Source organism: Trichosurus vulpecula, chromosome 7, assembly GCF_011100635.1.
Source record: "Trichosurus vulpecula isolate mTriVul1 chromosome 7, mTriVul1.pri, whole genome shotgun sequence".
Lineage (NCBI taxonomy): Eukaryota > Metazoa > Chordata > Mammalia > Diprotodontia > Phalangeridae > Trichosurus > Trichosurus vulpecula.
Window position 1 is genome coordinate 193,051,519 of NC_050579.1, and position 11,064 is coordinate 193,062,582.

At 39.8% G+C, this 11,064-nt stretch overlaps 1 pseudogene; it reads right to left on the reverse strand.

Annotated features, from left to right (window-relative positions):
• Positions 1 to 610: 610 nt before the first annotated feature.
• On the reverse strand, positions 611 to 1,121 carry LOC118858061 (annotated as a pseudogene).
• Between the last annotated feature and the right edge of the window lie 9,943 nt (positions 1,122 to 11,064).

Genomic DNA, 11,064 nt, shown 5'->3' on the forward strand with positions numbered 1-11,064 from the left:
AGAAGCTACAGGCCACGATTTTGGAGACTACTGATCTAAATTATTTTGCATCTTCAGGAATCTATATAAAATTCATGGGAATTTGTATAGTCTGGACCTCCCAGGGTCACTAGGGTCCTAACTTCTGCTCTTCCTCTCTGCCTTCTCTTTCTATCCCATCATCACCACCAAGATTCTACCTCTACCTCCTGCTTCTTTTTAACCTGTTTAACTATCTCTCACTTCTCATTTCACCTGCTGTGTCCCTATTTGCCCCCTCACAGCTGCCATTCTGGCTCTTTCATCAACTGCTAATCCATTGACCTTTTCATGACCTTTTTCAAATTCCACAGTCTGTAGTCAAAGCACCTGACATATTTCCTCTCAGAAACCTTGTCCTCACTTCACCTACTTCTTTGGACATTCAATTCATTCCAACTCAAGTCGTGGGGTCATATACATCTAGAGTTGGAAGGTTCCTCTTACATACACATAAACACATACACAAAAACAGGGAGGGACAGAAGGAGGGAGGGAGAGAGAGAGAGAGAGAGAGAGAGAGAGAGAGAGAGAGAGAGAGAGAGAGAGAGAGAGAGAATTGTCCTTGGTTTCTGGTTTTATTTTATTATTATTTTTAATAAAGAATTTGTTTTATTTGATAACATTAGATTTTTATGCCACAAGGACACAGGCTCCACCAACACCCTTGATTTTTTTCCTCTGCTCTTCTGCTGAAGAACTTTGCCTTCACGATGACTGGCTGCTTGGGGAGTTTCCCTTTTCCTAGAACTTTGTAATAGCCCGACCGTACAACATCAATGATAGGGGCAAGCCCCTCCTTGTTTTTGGCAGCATTAATCCTGGTCTGCTCACTGACTAGCGTCCACAGCTTATCAAGGTTGACAGTTGGGCAGTAGCTTTGGTTCTTCTTCAAGTGGTAATGCCTCATACCCACTTTCCCGAAGTAACCTGGATGATATTTGTCGAAGTTGATCCGGTGATGGCGCAGCCCTCCTGCATTCCCGCGGCCTCCGGGGTGCTTCCGGTGCTTGCCGATGCGCCCGTGGCCGTGGCTGACGTGCCCGCGGAGCTTCCGCGTCTTCCTTAGTCGGGAAGGCATGCTGCAGGCCGCCGCAAAAGAGAAAAGGTCTGGTTTTATTTTTGTTTTGTTTTGAGGGGCATCTAAATCTAAACCCTTATTTTACATGGATGAGGAAACTGAGACCTAGGAAAATTAAGTCACAAGTCCAAAACCACACATATATCCAACAAGCATTTATCGAGTGTTTACTACATGTCAAGTACTCTGCTAAGCACCATGGAAACAAAGACAAAAAGGAGATAATTTCTTCCCACCAGGAGCTTATATTCTACCAGAAGAAAGATAAGTAAATGTGCTATGGGGTGGGGTGGGGTAGGGTAGTGAGTGACATGAATAACCCCGATGCATCAGGAAATGCTCTTTGAGGTGGCATTTGAACTAAGCTTTGAGGAGAGTTAGCAGTTTCAAGAGACCTAAATGAGGAAGGAGAGCATTTCAGGAATTGGGGTGTGAGTGTGTGTGTGTGTGTGTGTGTGTGTGTGTGTGCGTGCGCGCGCGCACGCGCGCGCGCATGAGTTTAATGCAAAGACACAGAGGTGAGACCTGGAATATAATAAAGAGCAACAAGTAGGCCAGGCTGGAATGCAGACTGTGTGAAGAAAAGTACTGTATAATCAACTTGGAAAAAAAAAAAGTGGTTTTTGAGACAGATCTTGCCACCCTTTCCAGCTTTTTATTTTCCAATAACTTTCATACCAGCATCTTCCTCTCACATAGTCCAGATAAACCAGAGATTCTAATGAAGTAGGACCGTATGGGAAGCTCCACTGTAATTTTTGTCCTGCATGGTCCATGAAGTGTCAGTCCTCCGGCCTGCTCTTAGTTTAGGTAAATGAAAGTGACAGTAGAGTATACAGCAGTAGGCATGGACAGAAAGGATAAGGACAATGGGAGAGTGGAATTTATATTTTGTTCAGTTGTTTTACAGTCTGATTCTTTGTGACCCCATTTGGGGTTTTCTTAGCAGAGGTAATGGAGTAGTATACCATTTCCTTCTTGAGTTCATTTTACAGATGAGGAAACTGAGGCAAACAGGGTTAAGTGATTTGCCCAGGGTCACACTGCTAGTATGTGTCTGAGGCCAGATTTGAACTCAGGGAGATGAATCTTTCTGACTCCAGGCTGGGTACTCTATTTTCCTAGCTTCCCTGAAATTTGTGTATACCTTCCTGATATTTTCTAAATTCCCTTTAGTGATGGCCTGTGAGTTTTCAAGGGATAAAGTAAACATTAGCTTGAATTAAGATCCAAAAAGAAAAAAGAAATCTCCCCCCAACCGCCCCTCCCCCTTTCATTTCTTTTCCTATCTTGAAGAGGGAGGATTAGGACAAGAAAGAAGAGATCTGTTTTGTGTTTGTTTGAATAATACAAGACTACTAATATATCTATCCCAGGCTTATCCTTATTAGCCTTGCCATTACTTTGATTTTTTTTTCCCTCACTGCATTTTATAACTTATTTTCTTGTACACAGAAGGTATAGGAATGGGTGAGAAGGGCAATTCTTGAACTGCCTCCAGACTTGAAAGACAGTATAAAGAATACTGGCCCTGATGTTAGAAGATTTGGGTTCAAGCCTTGGCTATACCACTTATTTGTTATAGGGCTTTGGACCTAGAGAGGAATACTTGTAAATGTTAAAGAACTGAAAAAGGCAAGACTCACTTTCAGTTTAATCTGCATTATTAACATTTTCTCCATGGCTTTCTTGAGTTCAGTTGACCAACAAAAGAATGTCAAGCCCTGATTTGTAGGGTTTGCTGATTCCCTAAGTGTAAATGCTCACATGGAAAATTTAACAATGTTTTTCAAGTGGCCTAGCTGGCTCTAGCACACCCCAGCCATGGACAAATTGTTTCTCCTTAATGATCCTCAGTTTGTTCAATATATAAAATGGGAATGACAATAAGTATGTATCTACTTCTCAGGGCTGCTATGAGGATCAGATAAGATTAAAAACATGTAAAACAATTGGTAACTGTGAAGTGTCACATTAACAATCATCATATCATCACCATCATCTTTATCATCATCATTCATTTGACTACTTGAATTTTATATTCAAAACAGGCCTTGTGAGTATGTTGGCTTCATGATATGATTTGAAAAGGTGAGTGATAGGGGCACCTATTTAAAATTATCAACCTGCTTTCAATTATTCTACCATTCTGTAGCAACAATGTTGCTAGCAGCTACTGTGGCTGTGTAAGGCCAATAACACCAGCACACAGAAAGGCTGCCAACACAGATTCTTTGGTTTGCTTTTCTAAGGAAAGCAACTTTAAAGGGTTAACAATCTCAGTTAATTAAACATACATATATCATTCACTTAGCTCAGGGGGAAAAGATCAGCCCCCTGAACTTCAGAGCAAATAAAAACAAATTACAAGCCTATATCATATCAACAGAGCAAATAACACAAACCAGTCTATCCATAACAGTACATAGTTACTAGAGAACCACCAACATTGGAGTTACCAAAGCAGGGTGGGGGGGGGGGCTACCTTAATGGCTTGCCCAGAGTCTCATCACTCTTTCCATGAGTGTACCCCCAAAGGTAAAAGGCCAACCTTCGAGCTCTTATACCCTGTTCAGGACCCTGAGGGCTTGGGCCAGCTTAGCATTTAGGGTATGGGGAAGTTTCTTTATCTCTAGCACCCATCATAAACAAATCAATGACTCTTGATGCCCCAGTGCTGAGAAACACTGCAAGACAAAAGATCCAACTTTACCTGCCCTATTCAAACAAAGGTGAAACTCATTAAAGTCACTTGGTTGCCTTAGCATCCCAAAAGAGAAGATCAGCAAAAAATCCTGCCCTGATTACCGTTACACATTATTACTTTAATCTAGGAGGCTTTTCCATTAAGAGGTGGAAAATGCCTTATCCCCAATATCTTTCCTTGAAGGAAAAAAAATAGGGAGAATGTGATGCCAATCAGTGATTAAAGATCCTTCCCACCCATTCAACAGGCCTCAGGTGGGGCTAGTTAAGGGAGGCTTGATTAGAGGCAGGCCTAAACCCTTTATTTACTAAATGCTAAGCCCTAGGCCTACACCCTTTTGATGATTGGGCATGAGGCCTTCAGGCCCTAAGAAGAGTGTATATACCCAGAAGGTAGCCTTTAAGTCAGAATTCAGCCCAAGGAGAAGAAGTAAGAACTCCAAGACGACAGAGCTGAGAATCTGCAGACTAGTAAGCTACAGAAGTCAGAGAGGTGCAGAGAGAGTGCAGAGTAGACAATGGAGACGAGAGAGCTGAGGGGGAGGGGGGAAGAGAACATAGACAAGTAGGCAGTTGGGATTTTTGAGTGTTTACAGGAAGGCCCCTGCAGGGGGGAAGGTTGCAGGATGACTTGGTTCTTTGCTGTAATACCGTGTTACAATTTCCTTTTGTTTCATTGAGGTGAACGTATTGGATTTAGAATACAATTGTTGCTATGTTGAATTGGAATTACTGGTTTTAGGATTTGATCCTCTGGTGTCTATATAAATGTTGTACTTCCCTTGCCTTCTACCTAGAGAATCTCTTATACTTTGTGATTCCAGACTATACAGACATGTTCATGGTCATCTTCGAGGTCATGAATCTTGCCTTACTGATACAGAGGGACTAGCCTATTTCTTGGGATCTGTTGTCATTTCAAGAGATGGCCAAATCAGGACTTTTCAATAATTTCTATCTGTATCCACAGTCCCACCAAGAGGACTGAGTCAGGAGGGGACATAATGAATCCTGCCCATGACTGCTGTAGCATATAAATTCTCTAGGATCACTCTTCTATCCCTTATAGGCCAAACATCCAAAGCGAGACTTACTGTTCCATCACCTCTCAGGGCTCTCTGAATATATCTGAGGGGTTGTGGGGTTTTTCTAAAACTGTTACTTTTAAACCCTGAACCTAGTATATCATTTTGATCAGTTGGTAGCTTCTCAATATTGCTGATAATCAATAGACATTACTTAGCTTTTACGAAGGGATTTTTACTGAGAAACTATAGCCAGAATAGAAGTACCAATACATATGTCTGAAATTAGGGGACATGCTTCCAATTATATGCTGATCCCTGGGGAGAGTGGGCCCAAACTTAAAGTGGTTGCTACAAAAATTTCTGCACATTAAATTGACTTCTAGGTACTACACAGCCAATAGACAGTTTGCTCTTGTTTCCAGGGCAAGGTGTATTGGTAGTCAGACTGTTTTGCTGCTTGGATGACTCAGGCAGGTTGATTCTCAGGGCTGGCTTCTCACTGGGCTTAGTTCCTGGGAAGGTATTTCCTGGACCCTAGGTCCTGGACCTCTGGTTGCTCTTCTGGTCATGTGACTCCTGAACCTATGCTTGAAGCTTTCCATCTCAGGGTCTTAGATTTTTGCACTCCTCAGAAAACCTGATAATACTCTAGCACATTCTTGTATGCCCCTTTCTCACTCTGGCTATGCTTAATCAGCATTCCATACATGGAAGTCTAGGGCAGAATTGCTTATGGATGTTCATGATGAAAGATCCCTTAATCCCCCTCCTCTACCCTCCCCCAAATTCAGCATATAATACAAATGGTAGGGGCTGCATTTCGTTATCTATTAAACATTGACATACCTCCCCACCTTCAATATAATAATGTATCACCTTTCACCCAGGGTATGTCGACACCTATTCATTTTCTGGGTTTAGTTTACTCAATTAAATATGCTCTCCCAACAGCAATGTCTAGGTTCCCTGAGAGACTACTCCCATGGTTCTGTTCAGTCCTAGGTGGAATTCTGTAGAAAGGAAATCTACAGGCCCACTCTACCTTTTGAGTTCCCATGAAACAGTTCTATTTATACAAACCAGCTACTCACAATGACACTTTTAGATCTTAAACAAAACCATATGCTTAACAATAAAATGAAAAAAAAATAAAAAACCCTTCAGGTATTCATTTATTAAAGCAAATAAATGAATAATAAAATATACCATGATCCATATATTAACATGGTAGTGCTCGCCTATCAAGGAAGTTAATATCACTGGGGAAGAGTAACACACATTTACAGGAAGATGGCAGAAACCTCAATGATAAAAGAAATACCATGAGTTGAGGGCCACTCACAGATCTGGACTTTAATCTTTGACTTTGTTGCTCTATTCGGTAATATTAGCATCGCTTGAAATCACTTCTCTGCTGACTACAACTGCTTTCCTGTTATTGTTCACTCTTCTATATTCTAAGGTAGAGTCTATAAACTATTTCAACTTATAATCACCCTTAAAAGAGTTTAGAACATATTTTTTTTTAACTTAACTAATAGTTTTCTTTAAATGACAGAACTGCAATGTTTACCAGTCTGGCTACCTCTAGGGAGTGCAGGCCATAGTAGCCCCTTTTCACTTAGCAGGACATTGTGTTGTACAACCAGGGACAGAGCTCACAGAAATATTAACTCTTTAGTCAAGGCAAACTAACCTAGCCAAGTCTTTACTACCTAGTAAAGCAGTAGCAATACTCTATTTCTCTTTTTTTTTGCTTTTCTCTCTCAAACCAGGGGGAATCAAAAAGAACAATACATAGTTCTGAGTTTAGCTGAAGTATAATAGATTTAGCTATCACTCCTTAATTAAACCATGTGTGAGTCTTCATGTCTCCAGTGTATTTCTTACAAACAACATATTATTGGATTCTGCTTTTTGACCTGGGTATACTCTTCCACTATAATGATGAGTTCATTTCATTCACATTCATAGACATATCTGATAATTGTTAATATCCATCTATTCTCTTACGTTTCTCTTTTCTTCTCTTTACAAAGAAGATGGATGGTCATGGGACAAGAGAGTACTCAGCACCAAATGCTCTACGCTTGAAGTAATTAGCTTTTATTCACTTGCTCCTCTTCTCTTCCTCTTCCTTAGACCCCAATCACAGCTACTTGTCTTTTCTTTCTTTTTAAATACCTCTTCATAATTCTTTCTCCTAGTCACTATAGAGTTTGTATCAATTCTTCCCTCAATCTATCTTCCCCTTTTCTCTTTTCTTTCTCTTTTTCCCTTTCCCTATTCCTTTTTGTTTCTCTGTTGATTTTGATATGTCTCTACACCAACCTTTTCAAGCCTGATTATACATATATGCATTCTATCCTCCTTTGTCCAGATCAAATGAAATTGAGGGTCTAGCGACATCCACTCCTCCCATCCTTTCTTATTTGTATAGATTTCTGTATGCATACCTTGATTATATGCCTGGTCACTACTTGGTCTGGTGCTCTTCTTAGATCTTTATTGGAATGATTGTGGGATTTGGGCTGTACTTCCTAATCCATCATCTTGGCTGGTCTCAAACATCATACATTTCTGAATAGCTTCACTTCTCATAAACTTTAAATGGTGCTTAAAGGCAATAGATTGAAATGAACTCTTTATCCAACCAATTGAGAATTAACAACAAAAGGGTTTTTGTCAGTTAACTTCTTTTGTTGTTGGTATTTTCAAACATCTTTAAAAAAATGCTTTTGGCTTCCTGCTATTTCTTTCTATCACCAATTGTCTGTCTAGTATCAGTCTCCTCTCCTACCTTAATAATTAGTATGTCTTTCAATGGCTTGAATCAAAGCCTTCAGATTCTTATTGACTTACTTTTAACTTAAAAGACAATTCCCCCAAATTTCCTCATGAAATCAAGTAGCTTTAAAAGTATACATCAATCTTCAAATGCTTATATGATTTTTCTCTGTTTCTGTCTCTGTGTCTCTTTCTCTGTGTCTCTGTCTCTCTCTTTAGTTTTACTCACATAAATGGTACACAACAACTACATCCAAATGATCTGAGAGATCATCCTGCCTTGTGGCCCACAAGTCCTCAGTATCATCTAACATTCCATCTTGTACTCTGAAACAAAAGTTCTTTCTTTGTCCCCCTTTAAATCATGAAAGTGTTCAAGTACAAGTGAATCATTCCCTTACATTTTTTGCAAGGTGATTGGTGGCTTTGTATTTATACCATAATGAATTTTCTATGCAAAATTGCTCAGATGTCATCTGAGAGCTCCTTTTCTTTATACACACATTTTAGCTATTTTGATCAAAATTATTTTCCAGCACTAATAAGGTATCAAAACGTTTATCAATAATAGTATCTTAAACCATTTCATGGTTCATTTGAATTTTTGCTTTCCACAAAAGTACATTTTCAACATCCTTTTCAGCATTAAATTGGTCAATAAGAAAAGATATTAAAAGGACATTATATTTTAAAAGCGTGTCCAAATATCCTCTGTTTCCAAATAGACATAATGCTTTAAGGGTTTGTACTATGTGGTGATGGGAGACTTAATTGACTTTGGAGCCAAAAGTTATTGGATGTACTAATAGATTGATCCCTGTCCCTCAGGCCCCCTCTTTCTTTTCTCATTGATGTCCAATGGTGATTGGGCCGGCTATGGGGCTAGTTCGGGGTATACTTCCTCTCACTTGGCCTCAAGTCATGATGTCATAGCCTTCTATGCAAGCCTGTGCTCAGGATGGGGCCACAGCCCATGTCTTCCTTTTTTGTTCCTTTTGTACAAATTTTTGTAGAACTTGCAAAACAATTGGCAATATTTTCTTTCTCCATCACCTGGGAAACAGGGTAGCAGGTATCAGAACATTATTTGTAGTCACAACAGCAGCAGAAACAGAAATAGATAGACAAAATAGGAAAGAGGGAGAGAAGGAGACAGATGGGGAGAGGGGGAAAGAGAGAGAGAGAGACAGAGGGGGAGAGAGAGAGACACAGAGAGAGAGACAGAGCGAGAGAGACAGAGAGAACTAGAAAGAGCCAATTTATTGTTTTTTTAATTTTATTTTAAAAATTTTTTTATTTTTTTGAGCCCATTTATTGTTGATTGAAATTTGCTCATTGGAAGTAAAATGTAAAATTACCAAAAAGCAACCCTCGTAGAGGAATTGTTTGCAGAGGTCCTATGATGATTATGCTAGCAGTGATAGTAGTGATAAATTTTTGGGTTTTCTAATCATTCTATAATTCTTTCTTGTTAGGCATTCCCTTTCTTTGGTGAAAATAAAACTACCTCTCCCATTTCCAATTTCTATTTGTACTCTGGGTAAATTTTTATTTTCCCCCATTGTTAGGAAGGATGCTTAGCCTAGATCCCAAAATAGATTTGTCCCTGACATCACTAGGAGATGGGATAGGGTGTAAGACAAGTCAATAACTGTAGAATAGGGAGACTGTTTCCTCTATGGAGAGTTTAGGTTCCCTAAGCTGGATCTGGAAACACTGACAAGGCCCATAAAGGATGGAGGTGGGTGCAGACCGCCCACCCCAACATGGATTTAGTCAAGTTGTACCTGGCTATAACCAATGTGCTGGACTGACTGGGAATATTTTCCCTGCTTAGATACTGATTTAGCTACTGTTCCTTTTTCCTGCTGGTAGGGAAGAGGGGAAGGTAGGGTTTCCTTCAGCTGCTTCAGACTCTTATTGCTGGTATATGTTAATTCTCCTTTCTAACCCCAAATCCCTGGAGAGAGAGGGGAGATGTGATAGCTCTTTTTCACCTTTTTATAAAGAGAACACTATATCCATAGAGATAGAGAGAGAACACTAAGCTTAGAGTAAGAAAGAACTGGATTCAAATCTCCCCTTAGGTACTTACTAGGTATATAATTCTTTCCTGCCCTCTCCAACTTCTAGTGCCTGCCCAATAAAACTACCTTCTATTTAACTACTTTGAATGTATTTGTTTATATTCTTCTTACATTTATTCTGTTTATACTTACAACATGTCCTAGTTGATTCTGCCATTAGAATGCCAGCACCTTTAGAGTAGGGATTGTTTCTTTCATTCTATTTGTATCCTTAGCACCTAGCTCAGTGCCTGGCACACAGTAGGTAGTTCATAAATACTTGATTTATTGACTAGTTAACCTTGATGTTATAAAAATACTCATATTGTCTAGGAATAAACAATACTCCTTGGGAAGCCAGGAACAGTTTAATTACATTTTACATTTATTCAGTCTTAAATGGGTACATCTTCTGAACAGAGTACAGGAGAATATGAGGACTCAGAAGGATGCTAGTCCTTTTATTGATGCCCACTTTGAATCTCCTGCCAGGCTCTTCATTGGTCAGATGCAACCCCTGACTGCCTACATCATGCCCTCCTCAAATGGCTCATTTAAACATGTGTACAAGCCTCAAAACTTTCACCCAACCAGAGGCTTGGTGTCTGCTGGATCACAGCTCTGATTAGAACTAGTTCTAATCAGTCACCTGACTTACATTCTGCTAAAGCTGGGAGGAGGTGGGGAGAGCGATACTTTCAACTCTGTGGAAATAAAACTGCTCCCCACCATTTCTTACACTTGAGCAAGTCACTAAAATTTCTGATCCTTAATTTCTTCATCTGTAACATGACAGAGATGGATGTGATGACCTCACATTCCAATTAAGTTCTCAATCTATGATTCTGGAAAATCAAGGATAGGGTACATCTCCCTTATAATAGTTCTAAATGGGCATGGCCATTCAAGGAGAGACACAAACTCATACAAAAGGCCAATTCAAAGAGGGATTCTAGACACTGGTTGTTTGAAATCAGTGCATTGTCCTGTATGAGTATTCCTAATTGTGAAATTCCAAAGTTTGGGTTCTGAAATAGCCTTTCAACACACTGCTAAAGAAGATTAATCAGTTCATCCCTGTCCAAGGATTCTCTTTAATTTGTAAAGCCCAGACTAACTGCCTCAAGTGGAAAGAGCAGGTAAAAAGAACCATGTTTCAGCTAAAATGCCTGCATGGTTTATCTTCCATTGATACACATTTTCATTTTTTAGACTCTGCTGTGAAGGCCTACTCCATTGACTATGATTGAATGATGGATATGGCTTGAGTTAAGGGTAGGTGACTTTGTTTCCCTCCTGGCTAAGGGTTGGGCCCAAGGACCCTGGATTTGTTCCTCATATTGGCCAAACTGGGCCACAGATATTCATTCTCAAAAAA